The sequence below is a fragment of the Manacus candei genome, unplaced genomic scaffold (assembly GCF_025592945.1).
Source record: "Manacus candei isolate 608988 ecotype Guabito, Panama unplaced genomic scaffold, ASM2559294v1 h1tg000003l, whole genome shotgun sequence".
NCBI classification, from domain to species: Eukaryota; Metazoa; Chordata; class Aves; order Passeriformes; family Pipridae; genus Manacus; species Manacus candei.
Genome location: NW_026138051.1, coordinates 18,259,153 through 18,277,059, shown reverse-complemented (window position 1 = coordinate 18,277,059; position 17,907 = coordinate 18,259,153). Strand labels below are relative to the sequence as shown.

The 17,907-nt window shown below is 53.5% G+C and overlaps 1 long non-coding RNA gene across 1 annotated transcript; it reads right to left on the bottom strand.

Moving 5' to 3' along the window:
• Nucleotides 1–408: 408 nt before the first annotated feature.
• Nucleotides 409–1,277, bottom strand: LOC127473016 (uncharacterized). Its single transcript, XR_007905238.1, has 3 exons — nt 1,189–1,277; nt 879–971; nt 409–473 (listed from the first exon to the last, which is right to left on the bottom strand). It is a non-coding gene; the product is annotated as an uncharacterized LOC127473016 (long non-coding RNA).
• Nucleotides 1,278–17,907: the final 16,630 nt, after the last annotated feature.

Sequence of the window (17,907 nt, the reverse complement as noted above, 5' to 3'; positions counted from 1 at the left end):
AAGGGCTGGATTCCTGATGGGATTTAGGGAGCTGCTACAAAATGGTGGGAGCAAGGGTCCTCTTTGATGGGACAGCCCCCTGGAAGCCAGCAGGGATGGGGTGTGGGACACCAGCGTGGATGGGGGCTGAGCCCTCAGGCTGGGGGAGGGAGGGGACCCTCAGGCTGGATGGGAAGGGGCGCCTTGGGAATCCAGCATTAAAAATATAAACCTTTTTCTTATCTGCCAGAAATGCTGAATTGAGACATTTGGGTAGTTTGAGCCTTGGGAAGAAAGGAGATTAAATGAATAGCCAGAATGGTGCAGATGGGAAGGAATCCCTGGAATTTGCTAGTTCAGGGCTTCAGAATTATTTCTGGAAAACACAAAGGAGCAAACCCCCCTCAAATCTCAAAACCCAACCTCTTACCTGCTCCAACACCTGCAGGCTGCTTCACCTCCTGGTCTTCTCCTCTTCAGACCAAGACTCAGCCCTATGGAAGTTCATTAGGAAGCTTCATAATGAAGTTACTGCAAATTCAGCATAAAGTATAAAAACTTCAGCCTTAAATTCTGGAATCTGCAAAAAAACCTGCCCGGTAAAAACTCATCCAAACGGCATCACAGAATCATGGAACCATTTGAGTTGGGAGGGAATTTAAAGATCATCCTGTTCCAGCCCCTCCCACTAGCCCAGGCTGCTCCAAGCCCCATCCAACCTGGCCTTGGACACTTCCAGTGGTGGGGCAGCCACAGCTTCTCTAGGAAGTCATTCCAGGGCCTCCCCGCCCTCACAGGAAAGGATTTCTTGCCAGAGGAAGCCACGGAGCTGCTGGATCCCCACAAACCTGGCTCCTTGCCATGAGCAGCGTGGGGAGTCCCAGAAATCCGGCCAATACCTGCAATCCTTGCTCTGAGTCAGGTGGGAAGAGGGGAAATCCAATCATTTCACTCTGGTCAGCGAGTGAGCGCGTGGATTAATCAATAATTGGCTGTAATTAAGTCAAAGTTGTCTCATTAATACCGTTTTAAAAAGGATTCTCTACAAGATCTACCTGAGGGAATGTCAGGGAAACCTCACAGTAGATTCTATTGAAAAATAACTGGAGAGGGGCTGAGATACAGGCACAGGAGAAGGAAAACCAGCGGGACACAACCCCCTCAGCTGCTCTGGACCAGAAGGAACAGGAGTGTGAGCTTAACCCAAACCTGAGCAAGCTAAAGGAGATCTTTTCTGTGGAAATCTCAGGGCTCAGAGCAGGTCCCACTCCCTGTGTCTGTTATCCCTTGTTTCCCTGTGTCTGTTATCCCCTGTTTCCCCGTGTGGATCCTGCTGGGAATGTGGCAGAACCGCCCCGTTCACGCCAGGTTCTGGATCCCAAATGTCTTGTCCAGTCCTTGAGTTCCCTCTCATGGTGTGAGTGACACAGATCTGGGTTCCACCCCACAGATCTGGGGAGTTCCTACACTCCTGAACACAGAGATAACTTCGTGAGACCTCAGAGCTTGACGTGCTAAAATTAAATGGCCTTTCTGAGTCTAAGTTTTGACAAGAATGTAAAATATCCACCTGGCCTACCTTTTCCTCCTGATTATTCCCAACCCTTGGGGAATGGTAAAAACCCCAACCAACCTCTTTTTACTTTCATTACCCCAATGATTTCTGTCCTGAAAGTACAAGGAATAAATCACTTATTTTAACCGAGAAGTGGCTGCAGTGTCCTGGTTTCCCCCAGTTTTAATTTGCCCTTTTATCAGGTCACACCATCCCTTCGAAGGTCCTTTGGAGATTTCTAGAGCACAGTATCCACAGACAACTCCTGCTTCCTTCCTCCCTCCCTCCCAATCTCAATGCCACATCTCCTGATCACCAGCAAGTTTCCTTTTTAACTTGTGTTCTTCTTGAATTAAAAGCGAAACAAGAGGTTTCTGCAAGGAGACTCCTGCCCTGGAAAGCACAGCCAACTAAGTGATGCTGGGATGGTGCCTCCCCCCCACCCCTAAATTTGCATTGCAGCAAATAATTGAAATTTTTGCCTCTGCTCTTTTATTTCGTGCAATTAAAAAAAAAAAAGTCCAATTTAAAAAATTCACGGAACCAGGTTGTTTTATTCCCGAGCAAAATAACAAACTCTAAATAACAATATGAGTGGTTATTGGGGTAAAGAGATGCTCTAGCCCAGGATGCCCAAGGCTGCAGAACAGGAGGAGGTGCCCTAAGGAGAATCCTGCTTTTTCATCTCTGCACCCTGACGTGTACATAGCCTTGGGCATTTTGTCAGGAAAAGCCCAACCTCACTGAATCCTGGGGATCAAGGAATATGCAATGTATTAAAATTGTGTTCAGCCAAACACAAACTGTTTGTTGGACTCAGCTCAGGAGCAACCCCATGAAACCCCAGAGTCTGTGGGGCAGAAAAAAGCCTGATTTATTTTCCAGTTCCTGGGTAATCCAGGTTTTTGTTGCAATGGATGGAAGAACAACCCCTTTGGCAGGTGGGTTTTTTTTCCATCTGCCTCACACTTCGACCCAGGCTGAGTGAATCAGCCCTGGGCAGCACTGCTGTCCCTCCCCATGGGTTGCAATGGGATGTTTAGACTCATTTTTGGGTGGGTGAAGCTATTTGAGGATCATTTCCCCTGTGAGGCTCTAAGAAAGACCTCTGGCCTGCAATCTCAGGGCCAGAATGAACTGGGAAGATGCCTGGTGACACCAGCATTCCCAATCTCTCCCATCAGGTGTTGTGCCAGCAGGTGAAGCCACCTGGTCATCTTGAGAGCAGAACCAGCTGACCCACTTGTGCCACGGGCAGAACAAGAAGTTTGGGTTGTTGTCAGCCCCAGAAGGTCCCCCAGTCCCTCCTTCCCCCCAGTTATCTGTGGGGTTTGACCATTCCTCACATCAACTCCCTCTGAGCGCTGGTGAAGCCCAGCTGCCCCTCACAGTGTTTTCCTTCCGTGGTCTCCTGGCCCTGGCATCTGCCACATCTGGTGATCCCTTCTGTCCAGACCAGTAGTTTGAGCTCCAACCAGAAGCTCCTCAGTCATTTGCCTGGGCCACTCTCCAAAAAATGCACTTAGTGATAAACAACTCGAGCCATCCCCACACCAGAGCCCGTCCGGTCAGCTGTGGGGCCGGGCTGGTTCCCACCCTTCCTTCCACTGGTGCTGCAAGAAGAGATGAGGCAGAGGCCTGACCTCACCCCTTGGGGTGCTCCTGCAGTCCCTCACCTTGCCAAGGGTCCCCGGGGCAAACCTCAGAGCCCCCTCCACCCTGGACAAAGCTGGAGCAAAGCAGACCCTGTGCCCACCCTCTGCGACCACCTCCGCTGTTGGAAGCAGCTGGATTTTGGCAGGCTCCTGCAAGGGAAAGGAAAGCCTTTCTTTTTTTCTTTTCCCCTCTTCTTCTTCTTCCTCTTCTTCTTCTTCTTCTCCTTCTTCTTCTTCTTCTCCTGCTGCATTTTGATGGGGCTGGAGATCTCTCGGAGGAAGATGCTCTTCCCTTTTTATCAATTAGGAGCACACACACGCGCTCCCCGGCCCTCTCCCGCCCCTGCTCTGCTTTCCTCCCAGCTCCCCTTGGCTGCCGGTTTCAGACAAAGATGTGTGAGTTCTTTGATCTGCCTGGCAGCCACCACTGGGGGATTGGCTCGGAGGTTAATTACACACAGGCCGGCTCCGGCTGTGGCAGGGAGCCATTCGGCTGGAGAGGGAGCTGTCCCTTCTCCTCCCCCCCCAGCTACAAACTTCAAGGGGACAGGAGGGCAAGGAAGGTACCACTGAAACCCCTTTTGATATGACAAACGGGCTCCTTGCTTGCCTCTCTGGTTCTTGTTTTGTTTGTCTAACTGGTGTTTGAAATATGGATGAGCTCTCAGTCCTGAGGGTCCAGCCACTGTCTTAACAAAACCTTGTCTTCTTCCCCTCCTTTCCCGTTCCTGCCTGGGCAGAGCCGGAGCTGAGCTCTCCTGTCGGTCTGTCTGTCTTTCCTGTCCATGTGTCCTTGTCCAGGAGCCCTCTGCCCACCTGCCCATCTCCCAGGGGGAGGCAGAGGCTGGAGCCTGTGCTCAGCCCTCTCTGCAGCAGTGGCAGGAGCAGAAGCCTCATCCATCAGAAGAACCTCGCTGGAGCTGATGCCTGGCACATGAGAGGTTTGCATTCCATCCCCCTCTCCCTGTGCCTGACTTGCTCTGTGATTATCTTCTCATTTCCCCTTTCTTTCTTTCTTTTAAAGCCACTTAAATCCCCGTGTGCCTCAGTTTCCCAGGCTCCATAAAAAAGCCAAGGAACATTTATCCTCTCCTCGGGGTTGGATCGAGGCTGATTGATCGATTTGCTTGTCCAACATCCCAAGCAAAGCAGTGCCCCACAGGAGAGCTGTTGCTGTAATCCCCCTGCATTAGCCAAAGCCTTCCCAAAAAGGGCTTACATAGATGCTCCAGGGCAGGATGAGATTGGGTTCCAGGCGCTTTCCAGTGGCTCATTGGCCCCTCCGTGGGCTTCTGGGCTCCCCCACCTTGTCTCAGAGTGGACTGGGGTTGAAGTGAGCAGAGGGAATTTTGGGCAATGAGATCAACCCTTCGGTAAGGTCATAGAATCACTGAATCATAGAATGTGAAAGGGTTGGAAAGGACCTTGAGGATCATCCGGTCCCAAACCCCCCACCATGGGCAGGAACATCTCCCACTAGCCCAGGTTGCTCCAACCTGCCTTTGGACACTTCCAGGGATGGGGCAGCCACAGCTTCTCTGGGCAACCTGTGCCAGGGCCTGCCCACCCTCACAGGGAACAATTTCCTCCTGATATCTGACCTAAATTTCCCCTCTTTCAGCTTGTGCCATCAGAGGTGGGCAGCAGTCCGTGTCCTCAAGGGCATCCCCCCGGGGAGCACAGCCCAGAGTGGATTTAGGGCAAGATCCAAATTCCTCACACAAAATGCCATCAAGAACCAGCTCTGCTGCCTGTCAGTGGAAAAACATCAATGATTTGGGGCCAAAGGTGCCTGTTTGAGAATCTGAACCAAGCCAACATGTGCCTGCTGGGGAGGTGAGCAGAGCCCAGGGCCAAGCGAGCAGAGGACGAACAACAGCACCTCCACTTTTGCTGGCAAGTGGAAGTTCAAATGTGGCTCCTGCTTGGACCCATAGGGGCATCCCAAGCCCATGGGGGCATCCCAAGCCCTCCAACACCACAATGTCTTTTGAGCAACTTCTTAGATGCGAGGGCTGCTGGTTTGCCCAGCAAAAGATTGGTTTTCTTGGTTAAACTGCCAAGGGGCTGGAATTCAACCTCCTACTCCGTTCCCTATCCCTTCCCTCACCACCTCTGGGTGGAGGGAAAGCATCTAGCTCTTTCTCCATCCATCCATCCATCCATCCATCCATCCATCCATCCATCCATCCCTCCATTCCTCCATCCATCCATCCACACCAAGGGTGACCCCAGGGGCACTGAGAGGTTGAGGAGCAGCCCCCAGGCTGGTGTGTGGGAGGGGGAGAAGGGGCTGTGAGCCCCTCAGATCGAGTTGAGCTACCTGTCTTGGCCACCCTGTTCCTCCTGACCCTCTGTCCCAGCCACCCCACTGATATATATAAGGAGGGGAGGTTCCTTTCAAACCTTCCTGGGGCAACAGAGGGAAAAGACTGGTTCAGTCAGCCCAGGAATACTTTTCCAGCATGAAGTTCACTTCATACATCCATCTAGGGCTTTTTCTTTTTTAACTTAGAACAACTTCACCCATCTCCTACTGGCACTGATGGGAGATGATCCCATAGTGGGGGGATATCATATGTAGCCACTTAAGCACAGAAAGGGCAGGCAATGGAAGTGCACAGCAAAGAAGAGTTTGGCTGCTCTCAGAGCAGCTTTAGGAGACATGGAGTCCTCCTCAGAACTTGTTAAACACTCTCTGAAGGGGCTTTTCTTTCTCTGTTTTCTGTGGGAGATCAGTTCCCAACCTCAGTCCAACCCTCCTGCTCCTCTCCCTGGCCACAGGGATGGCTGTGGTTTGGCAGCTCTGAGTGAGGAGGGGGTCTGGACTGACCTCTGCTTTATGGAGATAGCCTGTTATGGTGGGGGGGCTCTCTCAGAGCCCTGCAGGACCCCCCAGCTCTCCACACGTGCCTCCAGGGTCTCTTAGGTCAATTCCTGACTCAGCTGAGGGGTGTTATCCACCATCTGCTTGTTAAACGTTTCTCCTCAAGTCATCTGCAAACGACTGTATTGAATAACACATCTCCAAAGTTGATTTTTACTTGATTTTGATTCATTTCCTTGATTTTTGCACATTTTACTTGGCCAGAGGACCTCTGTGACTTCAGGGGCAGCTGGGGCAGGGAGGCATAGGGGGGGGATCTGAGGAGATGAGTTGTCTCACAGGGTCTGTACCTGCACTGAGCCGTGGGGGAGCAGGTCCCCAGAGCTTGTGTGCGTGTGCAGGGACAGCCTTGGCCACAGCAGTGGGCTCTGGGGAGCTGGGGAGGGCAGCAGTGCCCACAGCAGTGGGCTCTGGGGAGCTGGGGAGGGCAGCAGTGCCCACAGCAGCAGCTGAGCTGGGCAGAAATAGCGGTGGAAGCTGCTCCTGTGAGAGACCAGCAAGCTGTTACTGGACTGTCTGGAGCTGGAGCCTCTTCCTCACCCTCTCCCAGAAGTCCCAGTGCTAAGTGAGGTCTCACCTCCCTCTGTGACAGGGGTTTGGGGAGCCCTTGGAGAAGCAGCCCCCGTGGGCAGCCCTATCCAGGGGAGGGAATGGTTAATCTCCTGAAGCCTTCAACCCTGGTGGGCCTTTTTTTTTTTTTTTCCTCTGGAATAATGAGAAGTGGAGTGTGCACATGGCAGTGTGATTATTACCTGTTTATTTTTTCATGAGGCTTCTCCACTGTGTGTCACTCTAGTGTCATCATCCGTAAACACATTGATTTAACCATTACTGGGGAACAGCACTCGCCTGCTCCACAGCCTGGATCCCTGTCCCAGGGGGGCTTGGAGCAGCAAAGGGGGCTTGGAGCTCATCCCCAGTCTCTGCTTCACCCCTGCTGCAGGATTCACCCCTTCTCTACCTCCTCTCTTTCCCTTCACCCCTTTCTTTCCTCTTCTTTCCTCTCCTCACCTCCCGCTCCACCTCCTGCTCCCACTCAGCTTTCTGGCCCCTCCATCTGCTCTTGGGAGCAGGTGAAGAACATCCTACCTGCTGCTCCAGCCTCATGCTCAGCTCCAAACCTCTCCCCTCATGTTCTGAGTGCACCATCAGGCACTGCTTGAGGAGCATCCCTTCATCCCTTCATCCCTTCATCCCTTCATCCCTGCACCCCTGCACAGCCAGGAGGGATGCTCCTCAGGGAGCTTTCCTGAAGAAGCTTCCAGCACACAGGACCAGTGGTGACAAGAGGTGACCATACCCCAAGGGTGTGTGTGGGCCTGGAGGGTGGGATTCACCTCCTCTCCTCCAAAGGTGTGTGAGATCTTAACCCGCTGTGTGTTTTTGGCATCAGCTGGGAAAGCAGGGACATCCTAAGGGGGGTTCCCTGGGAGGTCCGTGGAGTTTTTTCTCCCTGGATAAGGAGGGAACTGGCCACTTCAGAGCCCTCACTATTAAACACTGGAGGCAGATGAGCTGAAGCCACCTCGGGGGACCTGCTGTGGTGGTTCCCCTCACACCTGCAGGCGTGTGGAGCACCTGGGCACTGATCTGCTCCAGGAGGAGCATGGAATGGGAATCAGGTACTGCTGTAAGTCTGAAATCCACACACCTGAGTTGGGGGGAAGCTCTAAGAAATTGGGATGTTTGCTCTGAGGGGGACCTTCCTCTCTTCTCCTGCCTTTCTACCTGTAAAACACCCCTCTGTGTCATAGGAGCATGGAATGCTTTGAGTTGGGAGGGTTCTTAAAGCTCATCTTGTTCACCCCTTGCCATGGGCAGGGACACCTTCCACTAGCCCAGGTTGCTCCAAGCCCCATCCAACCTGGCCTTGGACACTTCCAGGGATCCAGGGGCAGCCACAGCTTCTCTGGGCAACCTGTGCCAGGGCCTCCCCACCATCACAGGGAAGAATTTCTTCCCAATATCCCATCTAAAACCACAAAGAAACCTTGCCCCAATCAGCCTGTAAGTCAGAAACCATCCAGGCAGGAGGATGAGGAGGTTTCCAGCAGCCTGGTGGGATTGTTTTACTGTGATATTGCCCCGAGCATTTTAAAGGACATAACCCAGACCTTTGCACCCAAAGTGGGCACAGAGGGTTTGATGTACAGGACTGTGGGCCAGCCCAGGCTGTTGAAGACCAGTCAGCTGATGCCACTGGTTTTGGTTCATGTGTTTTTCTCACAGCTGTAGCTCTCCCTCCTCTCCTTTCACGCAGCACAGTTTGGATCTGTCAGGCTTGGAGCCAGCGCTGCCTCCTCGACACCACTGCTGGACAAAGGAAAAGCCTCCAGGTTTCAGGCATTTTGTTTGGAGAGTTCTGCAAAGGTACTTGGAACTGAGAAAAAAATAGAGGAGAATATTTGAACCTGAAGTTTCTCAACAAGTCAGTTTTTTGGGTTCTTTTTGCCCGTTATGATGCCCAGAGCAACCGAGGAGTCTCCTCACCCCTCACTCCCACCCCAGTGCTGGACCAGCTTGCTCCAAAAATGTCTCCTGGGAGAGGAAAGGGCCCAGAAGGACAGTCAGTGCCAGCTGGAAGCAGAGCAGTGCTCCAGAGGGGCAGAGCCATCAGAGAGCAGCCAAAGGAGGCAACAAAGATGGGGAAGGGCCTTGATTTGAAGCCGTGTGAGGACACTGAGGGCACTTGGTGTGTTCAGCTGGAGAAGAGCAGACTGAGGGGAGACCTCACTGCAGTTCCAGCTTCCTGGGGAGGGGCAGAGGAGGGGCAGGGACTGAGCTCTGCTCTGGGGGGACCAGGGACAGCAGCCAGGGAATGGCTGGGAATTCCTGCCTCTAGAGCAAACATTTTTTTTGCTTTGGAAGAAATCCTTCCCTGTGAGGGTGGGGAGGCCCTGGCACAGGTTGGGCAGAGAAGCTGTGGCTGCCCCATCCCTGGAAGTGTCCAAGGCCAGGTTGGATGGGGCTTGGAGCAACCTGGGCTAGTGGGAGGTGTCCCTGCCCGTGGCGGGGGGTGGGATGGGATGAACTCCCCACCCAAACCATTCTGGGATTCCATGGTAGAATCTTGGGAGGTGCAAAGAGAGAGGGAGAACAAATGAAGAATGGAGATGGGTTTAGGGCTTCACTTGTGCTGGAGACAGAGGAATTTCAAGGGACACTGCCTTCCTCTCTGGAAGTATTATGAACATTGTTGGTGGCAGACTCCTTCTGGGGACCCCCCTGCTCACGTGGAAACAGGGCTTAGGGACACCACAAGCTCACACACCACCTCCAGAACCACGGGAGAGGCAGGAAAAGTCCTGCCTGTCTCCCTTGTCAGAGGGAAGGGGATCTGGCCATGGGGACTTCTTTATTGGAGAGGAACTGCCACACTGGGCTGCCCTTGGAGGATGGATGGATGGATGGGTGGGTGGATGGATGGGTGGGTGGATGGGTGGATGGATGGGTGGATGGATGGATGGGTGGATGGATGGGTGGATGGATGGGTGGGTGGATGGATGGATGGGTGGATGGGTGAATGGGTGGATGGATGGATGGGTGGATGGGTGGGTGGGTGGGTGGATGGAAGGATGGGTGGATGGGTGGGTGGATGGATGGGTGGATGGATGGATGGATGGGTGGATGGGTGGATGGGTGGATGGGTGGATGGATGGATGGATGGGTGGATGGATGGGTGGATGGATGGATGGATGGATGGATGGGTGGATGGGTGGATGGATGGGTGGATGGATGGATGGATGGGTGGATGGATGGATGGACGGATGGGTGGATAGATGGGTGGATGGATGGATGGATGGATGGATAGATGGGTGGATGGATGGATGGATGGATGGATGGGTGGATGGATGGATGGATGGGTGGATGGATGGGTGGATGGGTGGATGGATGGGTGGATGGATGGATGGATGGATGGATGGATGGATGGGTGGATGGGTGGATAGATGGGTGGATGGATGGATGGATGGATGGATGGGTGGATGGATGGATGGATGGATGGATGGATGGGTGGATGGATGGATGGATGGATGGATGGATGGATGGGTGGATGGGTGGATGGATGGATGGGTGGATGGGTGGATGGATGGATGGATGGATGGGTGGATGGATGGGTGGATGGGTGGATGGATGGGTGGATGGATGGGTGGGTGGATGGATGGATGGATGGATGGATGGGTGGATGGATGGATGGATGGATGGGTGGATGGATGGGTGGATGGGTGGATGGATGGATGGATGGGTGGATGGGTGGATGGATGGGTGGATGGATGGATGGATGGGTGGATGGGTGGATGGATGCCCTCTGTGCATGCCCATGGTACCAACCTCCTGTGGTGCTGCATGGGCGAGCAGCTCCCACCAGGCTCTCCACACTGTACACCAGACTGTCACCATCTGGTCCCCACTGCCAGGACAAGGGACACTGGGAGGGGGGGAGAACATCAAGAGCATAACATGGGAGAGGAAAGAGGGCCAGAGAGGTGATGGAGGAGGAAGGGAAAGGAAGGGAAAGCAGGGAGCAGAGCAAGAATACACTCTGGAATCCAGAATCGATTTTTTTTCCTTCCAGAAGCCGCCCAGTTTTTAGCAAAGTCCTTTTCTGCCTTTAATCAATTCTGCCTCCCTTTCCCCTGCCGACCCCGGAGAAGATGGAACATTTCCAAGAGCAGGGAGGGAGGCAGCGGCGAGAGGGGCTTGGAAATAAAATTTAAAGTGAGGGGAAAAAAAAAAAAAAAAAAAAAAAAAGACTCTTTAAAAGTCACTTTGCATCCCCTCCCCGAGCGGGAAGGGAGCACGGGTCATGTCAGAGCCCTCCGCCGATGTGCCTTGCCTTCGCCGCGGTGCTAATGACACTGGGAATATGCTAAGGAGCTGCCTGCGAGGGGCTTTTCTAATGCGGTCACTTCCTGGGACCTCAAAGAGGCTTTAATTGCCGGGCTGCGCCGATGGCAGGTGTGCTTGTCATGTCTAATCATCGCGCCCGCCGCGCTGGGCGCCCGCGCCGAGAAAGGGGGATTCTGGCCCTCCCCCTCCCCGCCTCGCCCTCGTACCCCCCAACTTTTCAACCACTGCACACCTGTCAAAATGATTATGGGAATGAGACTCCATCACGGGCAGGCAGAGCAGATTTGAAGGAAATCCTCTTTCTGCCTTGCTCTCGCCCTTTTCTTTTTGTGTGTGTGTGTGTGTGTGTGTGTGTGGTTTTTTGTTTTTTGTTTTTTATTCTCTCGCTCACGTTTCGCCTCAGCTCGAGAGGGATTAGGAGAAGGGGGGAAAAAATCCCCCTGGTAAATGGATCCTAAACATGCATTGTTGTCTCTGGGTCTTTTTGGGTTTTTTTGGTTTTTTTTTCCCCTGGTACATTCTGGAGTCACGGCGAGGTTTCCACACTGGGAGCTCATGGATAAAGCTGCAAGGAAGGAAACGAGGCAGCCCCTGTGAAAAACATCAACCTGCGGGTGCATCACATCACTTGCACGCACCAAAAATACCCACATAGGCCCTGATACAGACCCCCAGCACTCCCCCCACACAGGCACAGTGCACAGATGAAATCACTGTTCCTGTCTCCCTGTGGCTTGGGAAGCAGCACTCGAAGGCACAAACACGTGAACACAACCACCTTCACACAGACACACCCGTAAAGGACCACAACCCCTGTTCCCAGCTGGGCACACACCCTCTCTCCAGCTGCAAGGGCAAAGGCCCAGCTCGGCCCCACACACGTGTACCTATCCCAGAACCCCAGAATGGTTTGCACTGGGAGGATCTTAAAGCTCATCCAGTTCCATCCCCCTGCCGTGGGCAGGGACACCTTCCTCCCTTCCAGGTTGCTCCAACCTGGCCTTCGAGACTTCCAGGGATGGGGCAGCCACGTTTTCCCTGGGAAATCCATTCCAGCACCTGCCCACCCTCCCAGGGAAGAATTCTTTCCCAACATCCCATCTGATCCTGCCTTCTGGCAGTTTAAAGCCGTGGACCTGCAGCTTTCCTCACACTGTGGTGGTTTGAACCTGAGTGGATGACCCTTTCTGATTAAATCCCTGCTAATCAGCCATCAGCAGTGAACCAAGAGCATCAATCTGTGCCACCCCCAGCAAAGGCTGGGCTGGTGGTGGCAGAGGCAGGTGGGACCCAGAGGTTGGGTGGCTCCGTGTCACCCACGGGCATCAGGAACACAGTGGGACGGTTTATAAATCAAAGGATGAGTTGGAAAACATCATGGTCACCCACACAGGTCTTTTTGTGCTCACTGGCACAGGACAGCCTGAGAGGCAGCAGCCAGGATGCAGCCATCCACTGGGATGCAGCCATCCACAGGGATGCAGCCATCCCTAGGGGTGCCAGCCTGCTGCAGATGGACAGCTGTCTCTGCAGCCCACCAGGGACATACCAAGCTCTTCTGACACTCCTCAGTGCAGGGGGGTCATCAAACCCCCTCCGAGACTGTCCCAGTTCTGTCACGGCTCTGCCAACCTTCTCACACGGTGCTGAGCCATGCTGGGGCTGCCCAGGTGCTGGGACCTGCTCTGAGCCTGGAATAAAGAAATCCCAGCGGGAAGCGAGGCAGGGGTTGGAGGGAGGAGCAGGAGTTGTTGTACAGGTTGTAACGCGGCGCCAAGGCAGGTGGGGGAGCTGCACTATATATATATTTTATAGGACATGGAAAGTGACTTTTAAGGCCTCTCCGGTGATGTTGTGATGCCAACTGAGCCCAAAGCTGCTCAGGTTCTCAGTCACTCTTATCTTGAGATGTTTGGAGATAAGCTGGATTAGTCTGATTTGTCCATCCCCTCCTCTCTTTACCTCCCATGCTCTGTTTGCTGCCTCCTTCCAGCCTTCTGCTCTGCTCTTCAGGGTCGTCTCTCCTGCTGCTCCCACCTGCTGGACCTCATGTTTGGCTGCTGCTCCTCCAACAAAAATATCCCTCATCTGGATTAGGGGATTGAGTCCACCATCAGCAGATTTGCAAATGACACCAAGTTGGGGGGGAGTGTCCATCAGCTGGAAGGCAGGAGGGCTCTGCAGAGGGACCAGGACAGGCTGGATCCATGGGCTGATTCCAAGGAGATGAGGTTCAACCAGGCCAAGGGCCGGGTCCTGCCCTTTGGCCACAACAACCCCCGGCAGCTCCAGGCTGGGCCAGAGGGGCTGGAGAGCAGCCAGGCAGGAAGGGAGCTGGGAGTGGGGATGGACAGGGAGCTGAACAGGAGCCAGAGTGTGCCCAGGGGGACAAGGAGGCCAATGGATCCTGGCCTGGATCAGGAACAGGGTGGCAGCAGGAGCAGGGAAGTGATTCTGCCCCTGGACTCAGCACTGGTGAGGCCACCCCTGGAGTGCTGTGTCCAGTTCTGGGCCCTCAGCTCAGGAAGGACATGGAGGGGCTGGAGCAGGTCCAGAGGAGAGCAACGAGGCTGGGGAAGGGACTGGAGCACAAGTGCTGTGAGGAGAGGCTGAGGGAGCTGGGGGGGCTCAGCCTGGAGAGGAGGAGGCTCAGGGGAGACCTCCTCACTCTCTGCAACTCCCTGACAGGAGGGGGGAGCCAGGTGGGTGTCAGGCTCTTCTCCCAGGGACCAGCAGTAGGACAAAAGGGCTGGGTCTTCAGCTGTGCCAGGGGAGATTTAGGTTGGAAGAAATTATGAAGAAATTCTTTCCAGAGAGGGTGATCAGCCATTGGAATGGGCTGCCCAGGGAGGGGGTGGATTCTCCATCCCTGGAGGTGTTTAAGGTGAGACTGGATGTGGCATCAGTGCCATGGGCTGGGAACCACAGCGGGGTTGGATCAAGGATTGGACTTGGTGATCTCAGAGGTCTTTTCCAACTCGGTTGTTTCTGAATTCTATGATTCTAAGCCACATTCCTTGTCTCCCTGTGGCTTGAGAAGCATCAACCAATGGTTCTGCTCTCCCCACACACCTGGAGCTCGTGGAAGGGTAGAAGGAAGCCTCCAGTAAGACATCATCCTCCAAATTGTTCTCAAGGGATAGGATGTTCCCTGCCTCACCAACATCTCCTTCCCCCTCACATGCCAACACTACTCATGTCTCCCCCACCTACCTACACCCCGGACCAAACTCCAGCCTTTTCTTTCTTCTCCTCTTCCCCAGATCAAGTCCTCCCCCCAGAGCTGTGCTCACTGCCACGCTGCCCAACAACTGGCCATGCCCAGCAGGGTGGCAGCCAGGCCCCACCTCACTGCCTTGGGGACTCACAGGGGCTCCCTGCCTTTACTTCACAGGTTCACAGAATAATCCAGGCTGGAAGGAACCTCAGGAAGTCTCCAGTCCAAAGTCTTGCTTGAATGAGGGTCAGCCACGACCCTCAGAGCTTTGTCCACTCGGGTGTTTGCTGATTGTCTGACTTCTCTGGGGAACCTTAAGGTAATTTTTTTATGCATATACACAGAATCGTGGAATCATTAAGGTTGGGAAAGCCCTCTAAGATCATTCCCCCCAACATCAGATCCACCACTAACCCACATCCCCAGGCAACACATCCACATGTCCTTTGACCGTCTCCAGTGACGGCAACTACACCACCGTGGCAGGGCTTGAAACCCTCTGTGGTGAACGACTTTTTTGTTAATATCCAACCTAAACCTTATATCCAGCCTGGACCTCTCTTGTTCCCTCTTATTCCCACTGTCTCTTTTGGTTTTCCAGCAGAAAAGAGCAGAGGACTTTTGATGGGAAGCGTCGCTTTAGGCACATCGCAGTGCCTGGTGGAGCAGGTCCCCCCTCAACTCCCCACCTCCCACCAAACCCAGGAGCACAGGGGAAAGGGGAAAAGCAGAACCTCCCCACGTGGGAGGCACCACTGGCCAGCAGAAACAGGGGAAAGAAAGAGAAAACACAAGCAAACACTTGAGGACAGAAAAGCTCATCCTGTCCATGGAAAAGATTCTGTTTAATAAAAAATTGATGGCATTTTAGTCTCTGAGATAGGCCTGTTCCCCTTTAAAATGAGTCCCATCACTCTGGTTTTTATCTCACTTGGCTCCTTTCTGATAATCAATCAAGTGTTTTCTCCATCTCCACACATTGCGGGATCCACCAGAGACTCTTGGACGTGGCCCCTTTTGAAGTGGGAGGGAAGGGAAGGGTTAGTCCTAAAGAGATAAACAAGTAGACTAAACTCTTGTTTTGTTTTATTCCTACAAGGAATAATGCAAAGGGTTTCAAAGGAGAGGGGGAAGGATTGCTGAAGCAAAGAGAATAAACAGTCCAAGCTCCATCCTGAGTCAGCAGTGGCTGATCAGCTCCCTCACACACACAGCACCTCACTGCTCCTTCTCCATGTTAACCAGCATTGGCTGGACATGGCAATGGCTCTCACCATCTGTCCTGAGAGAAATCTGGGATCCTCCACATGCAGGTGGAACTGTCATAGAATCCCGGAATGGTTCAGGTTGGAAGGGACCTTAAAGCCCATCTCGTTCCACCCCCTGCCATGGGCAGGGACACCTTCCACTAGCCCAGGTTGCTCCAAGCCCTGTCCAACCTGGCCTTGGACACTTCCAGGGATGGGGCAGCCACAGTTTCTCTGGGCAACCTGTGCCAGGGCCTGCCCACCCTCCAGGGAAGAATTTGCTCCTACAAATTGATTTATGTTGCTGTGCCACCCTCTTGTCAACACCTGCCTTGTTCTTGCTCTGCTGGATCAACCAGACCCCTCCGGGAAAGTCCTGTCCCCTTCCAGAGGAGTGAAAACTCCCCAGGGTGTCAGTGGAGACGCCCAGCAGAGCACACGAGGTGCTTCTGCCAGTCCTCACCTCACTCGGTGCCCTCTGATTTATTTAAAAGCACCTTGGGAAATATCTGTAGCAAACACCTTCCCCCAGACTGCACCTCTCAGCCACTCAGCTGAAAGCTGGGGCAGATCATGCGTGTCGTCCTTCCTTTAAAATTTTAATCGCAACCATCGAAAAACAGGAGCTCAGAGAACCAAACAAAAGCCACCAGCCCCAGTTAATTCCTCAGCAAGGTCCTCAGCTTGTCTGGTCCCATCCTGGGGATGTTCACTTGGATGTTCTTCTCTGCAAACAGCATCCTGAAAATGCCAAAGGGCCGGATGAAGGTATTTAGCAGAGCATGAAGCACTGCAGGAAGGGTCTCTTGCTCAGAGACTGCTCTGCTGGGAGCAGCCACTGGCTCCAGGCAACTCAACCTGGCTCTTATTGGGGTATCAGGGGGTGAAAGGACCCCAGACCGATCATAAAACTCAGTGGAGTGTCCTGAAAGGATGAAAAGTCAATGTTTGTGTGGGAGGTCTTGGTTTGGAACAGCCCATGGAATGAAGTTGTGGCAACTGCTTATCAGATGCAAGGGGAATGGTAAAAGGAGCCTGCTGGTGGACCAGGGATTGGTCATGGAATCATGGAATGGCTTGGGTTGGGAGGGACCTTTACGATCCTGAGTCCCACCCCCTGCCATGGGCAGGGACACCTCCACTATCTCAGGTTGCTCCAAGCCCCATCCAACCTGGCCTTGGACACTTCCAGGGATGGGGCAGCCACAGCTTCTCTGGGCAACCTGTGCCAGGGCCTCCCCACCCTCCCAGGGGAGAATTATTCCTTCCCAGTATCCCATCTAACCCTGCCCTCTGTCAGTTTGAAGCCATTCCCCCTTGTCCTGTCATTCCAGGCCCTTGTAAATAGTCTCCCTCCATCCTTCCTGTAAGTTCCCCTCAGGTCCTGGCAGGCCACAGTCAGGTCACCCCAAAGCTTCTCTTCCCCAGGCTGAACAATCCCAACTCTTCCACAGCCTTTCCTCCCAGCAGAGTTGCTCTCCAACAGCTCCCTGTCCTTCCTGTGCTGGGAACCCCAGAGCTGGGGGCAGCACTGCAGGGAGGGTCTCCCAGGATTGGAGAGCCTGGGAACAGCTGGAGCTGGGGGAGGAGCAGCCCAAGCACTGGAGATTTGGTGGTGTTTGAGTTAAACCACAAAAAGTCCTGAGCTATAAACTTCAAGCTACTCCCCCTCACCCCGCTGGCGTCTCCCAAGCTGGCCTCAGGTCTTGGAGGTGCAACCCACTGAAGGCTCTGAGTCGAGATCTGGAGCATTCCAGAAGGAAAAAAAGCACCTGGGAAGGACTTTCCACCTGCTCTGGGGACAAAAAGCAGGAAAAGGGCTAAGAGAAGAGGGCAGCCACAGACTCAGAGAGAGGACAGTCCAGGAGGGCAAGGCCTGTTTTCCGCACCAAAAAGCAGTTGTGCAAGCTTAGCCTAATTGCACAGAGGTGTTGGCAGCATGTCAGCACTGTAGAAAATCAGGAGAGGTTAAGATCATGTTAATTTGTACACACACAGGGGGATCGGGAGGACTGGAAGCAGGGGAGGGAGAGAGGGAGGGAGCATGAAAAGAGGAGGAGGAGGAGGAGGAGGAGGAGGAGGGAGAAGACTTGCACACGAAAATGTTGGGTTTATATGTGTGTGTGGGGGGGTCCATTTCCAAAGCAAGAATACAAATGATCCCAACAAAGCCCAAGCTGTCCTGAAACCCTGTAGCCAATTAGTGCACATCAATATTTAATCAGCTCTCGCTATTGTGCAGCCTGGACTGTGCTACCCCAGCCCCTGCCACACTCACTCTTTCCCATCACAGACACACTGTTATGACACATAATGATATTGTCAATGAATAATTTAGAGCAGTTTTTCTCCTCTCCTCTCTCTGTCTCTCTCTCTCCCCGTGCCCTTATTAGCAGAAAATGTGGAACAACTTCGGGGAGGAGGCGAGGAAGGAGCTACTTCCGTAAGGGTGCTGGAGGACCAGCCCGGCCTCCTGCCTTCCTCAGGTGGCTGCAATCCAGAGCTGAACGCTCCCAGGG